This window comes from Balaenoptera acutorostrata, chromosome 15 (assembly GCF_949987535.1).
Source record: "Balaenoptera acutorostrata chromosome 15, mBalAcu1.1, whole genome shotgun sequence".
Taxonomy (NCBI): Eukaryota; Metazoa; Chordata; class Mammalia; order Artiodactyla; family Balaenopteridae; genus Balaenoptera; species Balaenoptera acutorostrata.
Genome location: NC_080078.1, coordinates 11,055,819 through 11,063,491, shown reverse-complemented (window position 1 = coordinate 11,063,491; position 7,673 = coordinate 11,055,819).

Genomic DNA, 7,673 nt, shown 5'->3' with positions numbered 1-7,673 from the left:
TGCAACCCACTGGGTCCCAGAACTGCAGTCTTCACCAGGTTCCTGCAGCCCCTTTGCCCCAGCAGATAACATTGCTTCCTGCTCTAGATTTTAGACTCCCAACCTGATGACCAACACTCCCTAAATGCCCTACCCAATCCAGTCTGCTCAGGCAGGAAAATGATAACAAACTGGATAAAGGATTTTTTTACATAGGTGCAAGCTTTTACTGCCCCTAGGTCCAGGATCAAGTACCCTATTCCATGGTAGCCAACTCTGGAACTCATCCTGGTGTTGGTTTTCCATCTTTCTCTAGTTCCTCACTCCTGTTCCCTGCCATCATTTCCTGGATAAATTACCTGCATTCAAGCTTTTGTCTCAAAACCTGTTTCTCGGGTCAAGGGGGAACCTAAACTACAAGGCATTGGTTCTCAAGGGTGATTTGAGTACTTCCAGAAAGTCCAGCCATTTCAGAGCCTATGAAGTTCTTTTTAGTTCATACTCGAAGCCCATCCCTCACTCTTCCCACATGCCATTGGGAACAACTGGGATGCCTGGCCATTCTCTGACCACTGTGCCCTGAAAACAGCTCATTTGTCTTCTCTCCAGCCCTTGGATCCATCTCTCGGACCAGGCTCCTGGAGACCACTATGCGCACGCTCTTCCTGCACCTTGAAGCCGTGAGTGGTTCTCTCTGGATTGGAGGCAGTAGGAGAATTAGGAGACTATGGGGATTGCCTGTCAAAAGGTGGTGGTGATGGAGATAAAGAGATGTGGATGGAGTTGAGAAGTGTCAGGGAGACAGAAGTGCAGGATTTAATGATTGTGGAAGGCTCAGGGAAGACAAAGGCAGGGATGGGTCCAGGCTTCTCCCTTGAGCAGTTGGGTCAATGGGGTACCATTTGTCAGGCCATAGTCTAGGAGGGAATTTCCCAATGGGAAGGTCAGAGAAATTCTAGTCATTCTAGATCCCCTCCCTGCCAAATGTTCACCTCTTTATATATCCTCTACATATATCCAGCCAGGTTCCCTCTGAGAGTTTGGTTATAGATCTCTATTTATAGGCTAAAATGTATTCTCTTTTAGTTGAAGTAACACAAGGTGGAATTTTTAAAATTCAACTTTGCCAAGAAACCTAGAGCAAACCAACTTATAATGAAGACTTGGAAGAGTTACAGCTTAGCTTGCCTGGCAGTTTGCTAGGCTTAGAGTTCCTTACTTCCTCTTCTGGGCACTACAAAGGACTCTATCCCTCTCTCCTAGTTTTCTGGATGTTTTCTGGTGAGTTTTCTCCCACCATCTGCCTTCTATTTCCTGAGGAGATGGGACACATTAGCCCCATTCATGGCCCTAATTGAACCATGGATGGTGCCCACACCCAGACCTGCCGTGAGAGACAGAGCCTGGGAAGGAGGAAGGTCAATCTGGACGCATTAGAATATACATTCCAGAATGGCCTATGGGGAAAGCTCATGGCAAAAAAACCCAAACACAACATCCTGGATAATCATACCAAACAGTGGTGAAGCAAGATGGAAGCAGCCCACGTGGTTGGAAAGACCAGATCCCAGGGTTGGAGATTGGGAGATGGGGGGAGTGAAGTCAGGGGTCCTAGAATAGACTGGACAGTCCAAGAATGGGCAGCTCTTGCAACAGACATCAGATTCCAGTGGCAAATATCTTTTCCATGCACTATGCTGGAAAAGGACACAAATTAGTGTTGGTGGATCCCATTCTAAGAGAATGAAACCTTCCAAAATTAGCAGGAGAGAGAGGCTTGTTTACTGAGTGTGGATTATGAGCCAGGCATTGTGTAAGGCCCTGGACTGACTCATTTGTTTAATCCTTATCAAACTTAGGGTATAGAATCCTTCCCACTTGTATCAAATGAGAAAATTAGGGCTCGGAGAAGTCAAATTTCTTGCTAGCTGAGCTGGGATTTAGGTTGGCTGGTTTCTAAAGCCCCTATTATTTTTATCAGCCTATTCTCATTCCTCTGAATGTATTTTGCTTCCCTCTACCTCCTGTGATGCTGCAAGACTATTTATGTCACACTTTGGCTCCACCTGAGTATGAAACATATGGTGTCTCAAGAACATGAGGAAGTGGTAGGGAGGCTGTTGTGACCAGATGGGACAAGGGTTGAGCCTAGACCCACCTCTGACTTCGGTAGGGTCCAGGGTAAGAGAATAAATAGAGGCTTCACGCCAGGCACAGAAATAGTAACAGGTTGTAAGTCCAGCCAACGAACTGCTAAATAAAGTATGTATTTCTTCCTTGACAAATAGATCTTCATGATAACCTAAAGGGCCAAGTCAGAATTCAGAATTCTTGAGTTTCTCTGGGTTCTGTGCTGAATATGGCATTGTGGAGACCCTCACCCCCAGCCCCCTGCCTGATCCCTTTCTCCCCATTCTGGGTTATATCTTGCTTTGCAAAAGGTCCTGCATGTTTGCACATGTCAAATTCTTTCCACACCCCATGCAAATAGCTTTAGGCTAAGCTTCAAGCCTAGAGTCGTTCATACTATGGCAGCTCCCAGGGGAGAGGCTTGCAAAGGCCCTAGAAGCAGAATCATGACTGTAGGGGCTGAGTTCTGAGTTTCAGGTATCTGGAGTATGGTCTAGGGGGAAGCTGTGGATTCCAGGTGGGCATATCCTCTTGACCAGGTGGTCTTCTTGCCCCACGGGTTGCGCCCAGCTGGAGGATAGCCCTGGTGGGACCCTCTAAAGTGTGCAAGCCAGGACAGAAGCCCCTTTGCCCAGGTCTGAGGCCAGTACTGGCTGGATCATCGACTACACAAAGCAGCACAAGGGGACTGGTGAGCTCCAGGATGCTCAGGCAGGGGCTACACGATGCAGTTCAAACCAGCAGGCTGGTCAACTTGTCCTACAAGTACAAAAGACAGCCCCTCCCCTCACAGTGGGAGGCAGCTGGGATCTGGACACCGAGGGAGGAGGTTTGGACTCCCTAGGGCAGGACGCATCCTAATGCCAGGGAGGGCATGTTTCAGAGCGCTGCTCCCCATAATGGACTGAAGGCTAAATGCAGAGAGGCAGAGCCCTCGCTTAATTCTGAATAAACCAACAGCACCAGACACGATCAGGTCATATCAGGACAGGTAGCAACAGGCAGCAGGAATAACTCCGGGCCCCACTCCTCCTGGCAGGGCTGAGGCTGCAGGCTGCAGCCCTGCCTGAGTCAGGGCTGGCTCAGAAACACACTGAGTGTGGTCCCCAATGTGGAGGGCACTGGTGATTCTAATCAGGAGAGACAAGGGAAGGCAGGAGTTGATCTTTTCCCTATTAGGAGTGACAACATACACTGCGAGAAGGGCAGGGACGGGAGCTTCTCCTGCTTGCTGAGTAGCACAGCCCCCAAGTCAGTTTAAACTGAAGGGGAATAGAGAACAGACTTTTGGTTGCCAAGGGGGTAAGGGGAGTGAGGGAGGGATGGATTGGGAGTTTGGAATTAGCAGATGCAAACTATTATATAGAGAATGGATAAACAACAAGGTTCTACTGTATAGCACAGGGAACTATATTCAATATCCTATGATAAACCATAATGGAAAAGAATAAGAAAAAGAATGTATATATATGTAAACTGAATCACCTTGCTGTACAGCAGAAAGTAACACAACAGTGTAAATCAACTATACTTCAACAAAATAAATTTTTTAAAAAATGAAGGGGAAAGAGTGTGTTACCTACAGTATAGAGATTGATCAGGATTTCATTACATCTGAAATCACTGATTGCGGGGTGAGAGGGTAAGGGTCAGCAGGCTTGCTTAAAGGGTAGTCTTTGTTGTTCATGTGTTAGGGGTCCCTAGGTCTGCAGTGCTTCTGCTACATAAATCCTCTCCCTAAACACATGCTCATTTTTTAAAAGAAAACATAATTGGTATTATCATTTCTTTTTTGTTGTTGATTTTTATTGTTTTACTTGAAAGACAATATTATATTAGTTTCAGGTGGACAACTTAGTGATCTGAGATCTTTATCCGTTACAAAATAATCGCCACAGTAAGTCCAGTTACCATCCGTCACCATACAAAGTTGTTACATTATTGACTATAGTATCCAAGTGTACATTACATCTCCTTGACCTATTTTTTTTTTGTAGCTGGAAGTCTGTACCTCTGAATCCCCTTCACTTATTTCATCTGTGCCTCCACCTTCCTCCCCTCTGGCAACCACCTGTTTGTTCAATGACTTGGTTTCTATGAGACTATTTCTGTTTTGTTTGTTTGTTCATTTGCTTTGTCTTTTAGATTCCACATATGAATGAAGTTGTATCTGTCATTCTCTGTCTGACATTTCACTTAGCATAATGTCCTCAAGGTTCATCCATGTTGTCACAAATGGCAAAATTTCATTCTTTTTTATGGAGCTATCACTCTCCCAGATTTGAAACTATACTACAAAGCTATAATAATCAAAACAGTATGGTACTGGCACAAAAACAGACACATAGATCAATGGAATAGAATAGAGAGCCCAGAAATAAACCTATACTCATAAGGTCAACTAGTCTATGACAAAGGAGGTAAGAATATACAATAGGGTAAAGATAGTCTCTTCAATAAATGATGTTGGGAAAACTGGACAGCTACAGGCAAAAGAATGAAACTGGACCACCTTCTTACATTATATACAAAAATAAACTCAAAATATATTAAAGACTGAAATGTAAGACCTGAAACCGTAAAACCCTTAGAAGAAAACATAGGCAGTAAACTCTTTGACATCAGTCTGAGCAATATTTTTTGGGATATGTCTCCTTGGGCAAAGGCAACAAAAGCAAAAATAAACAAATAGGACTACATCAAACTGAAAAGGCTTTCCACAGCAAAGGAAACTACCAACAAAATAAAAAGGCAACCTACTGAATGGGAGAAGATATTTGCAAATGATATATCTGATAAGGGTTTAATATCCAAAGTAAAGAACTCATACAACACAGTATCAAAAAAAACAAACAACCCAATTAAAAAATGGGCAGAGAACCTGAACAGACATTTTTCCAAAGAAGACATACAAATGATCAACAGACACATGAAAAGGCTTTTGTCACATCCTGGGCTTTTGAGGGGGAGCCAAATTTATAAAAATCTAGAATATTTTATACAGCTACATAAGCCAAAAAAGAAGAAACTATGATGAAGACATTTTCAGACATGCAATGACAAAAGAAAGAAAATGGAAGGGAGGAAAAGAGGGAGGGAGGGGGAAAGTGGAATCCAGACAGCCAAGACAGGAAAAAACAAAGGAAGACTGGATCTAGGAAAACTAACTCCAATGCAAGAAGTTGACCAAGGAAAGTTTCAGGATAACAGCCATGCAGCAGATTCAGAGAACAAGAATGGTAGATTGGACTTTCAGGAGAGATTACTCTAAGGGGGAGGAAAAAACTGAAAGATTTCATATGTGTGAACATTTGGGGAGAAAATAACCATGTATAGGAAATTGACAGGTCTGATGGTAAAATTCAAAGACATGTACATAGAAAACAAGGTTAATGAAAAATAATTAATTATCCTCTACTCATTTCCAAGAAAGGAAATGTAATCATAGACAAAGTATGGCCCATGAGTGAACAATATTTAGACAGCTACCATAACATAAATCTTATGATTGATTTTCTAAACATACAGCTGAGTTGTTAGGATAGGGAAGAAAAGGTTTATGTGTAGAAAGGAAGCGTGAAAAGGAGCTAATTCATCATTTACCTACATACAAAAAAACACAATAGAAAATATTTAAACTGATAAATCAACAAGAAGCAGTGAAAAAAACACATGTATTCAGCCAATGCAACCATCTGCTACTCAGAGAACTGCATATTCTCAGTCTGAGATGAGGGTATAAACATGAGGTCATTTAATTTTCTCATCTGATCTCTACCTTCAACTGTGCTATATTGAATTTCATTTTCTTTTCACCTAATAACCTCTCAGTCAGACCCCAGAGCTTGCTGGTCATTTTAAGAATGGTGTGAAATGTCCAATCCCTCTGCCTTCATTTTAAAACTTCAACCTTAGGTCCTGTTAAATGTTCTCCTTCTCTCCTCTCTTCTCTCATCTCCAGATGAGCCTCAACCAAGGAACTCAAAGCGTGAAGGAGACATGTCAGCAATTTCACCCCCTTCCATTTTGGTCAGGAAGTAGGGGTCAGAGTAAAGGTGTAAACACTTTTAGTTTACCTGACACTGCTGTTGTTGCCTCCTAGTTAACACTGGCTGGTCTTAGATGTTGACCATTTGGCCAGAATCTTGATGCTGATTCGCTCTCTCATATGGAACTTGTATGAGTTTTTTGAAGGACCCTCAGGTGCCTTCTCACCACCAGGTTCACCTCTTCTGACTCCATCCAACCTCACACCCTGGCCTCTTGCTCCTACTGTCCCTTCCAGCAGAGTGCCACCAAGATGTCTCAAGCTTGGCTAACTTCCCCAGTGCCCCTTTGGTCTACAAGAAATCCTGCATCTTTTCCATGCCTTTATTCCCACCTTGCTCTCATTACTTCCTCCCTGCTGAAATAGACATGAAGGGCAATCAGCCAATGGGCCTCAAACAAACAGCCATCAGAGGAATGAGATGCCCATCTTGCCCTCTTGTAGATACCCCTAACCCTACTTGGAACACCCCCCTCCAATTTCTTGATTCACAGCTGCAATGTGCAGGGTGCACGGGAAAGTGAAGAGACACCCCTAGGCTGAGGGCAAAATCCTTCCAGAGTTTCTGGTGTTCTGCCCATACAGGCTGGAGTGGAAGGACCGGGTGATGGCAGAAAGGCCACTTAGAGGTAGTATCATGTAATGGTCAAGAGCGAGACTATCTGTGATAGAAACCTACTTCTGTCGTTGGTCAGAATTACTAGTTACCTCATCTATAAAACAGAGGGATTTCGTAGGGTTACTACAATAGTTAAATGAGTAAATGACTCTAAGGATTTGAGAATAGGACTTGGGACAAGGGTTATCTATTCCTATTATTTCTGCCACATGTTAGTAATATCTTGGGAGATTAGTCTTGTCATCTTGTCAATTCCCTTTGGACTGTGGGAGTTTTTAGCACCTATTATTTTCCGCTTTGAGGTTATAGCTGCAATTCTGAGACCAAAGCAAAAATCTATTTATTGCCCTGCTACACATGTTATTCAGAAATATGGAGATAAATACTGAAAGAAATAAAGCTAAGACAGTAGATAGTGATTGCCTCTAGGGAGCAAGACTAGGGGTGATGAAACCCCGCAGAGGAAAGTTGCTTCTTATTATAAACACTTTAGTATTATTTGATTTTTTAAAAACTAGATGTATGTATTCCTTGGATAAAAATTAACTCAATTTAAAAAAAATATGTATATATTTTATTATTTTTTTAACATCTTTATTGTTTTGCAATTAAAACAGTACAGTAGAGAAAACTTGGCACTCTCCTCCTTATGCGTAAGTGTGAAGGTTTCTATTAGAGTCGAATGGACTTGAAATTGCTGAGTCACAAGAACTGTACATCTTCAACTCCATTAGATCCTGTCAAATTGCTCCTGGAAGTAATTGCATCATCTGACCCTCAGAATACTTCCTGGTCCCTACATGTTCCCCAGTATTTGCTACTACCAAACTTTTCAGCCTTTGCACGCACGCTGGCTATGAGATGAATCCCCTTGGTGTTTTAACTTGCATCTTCCCA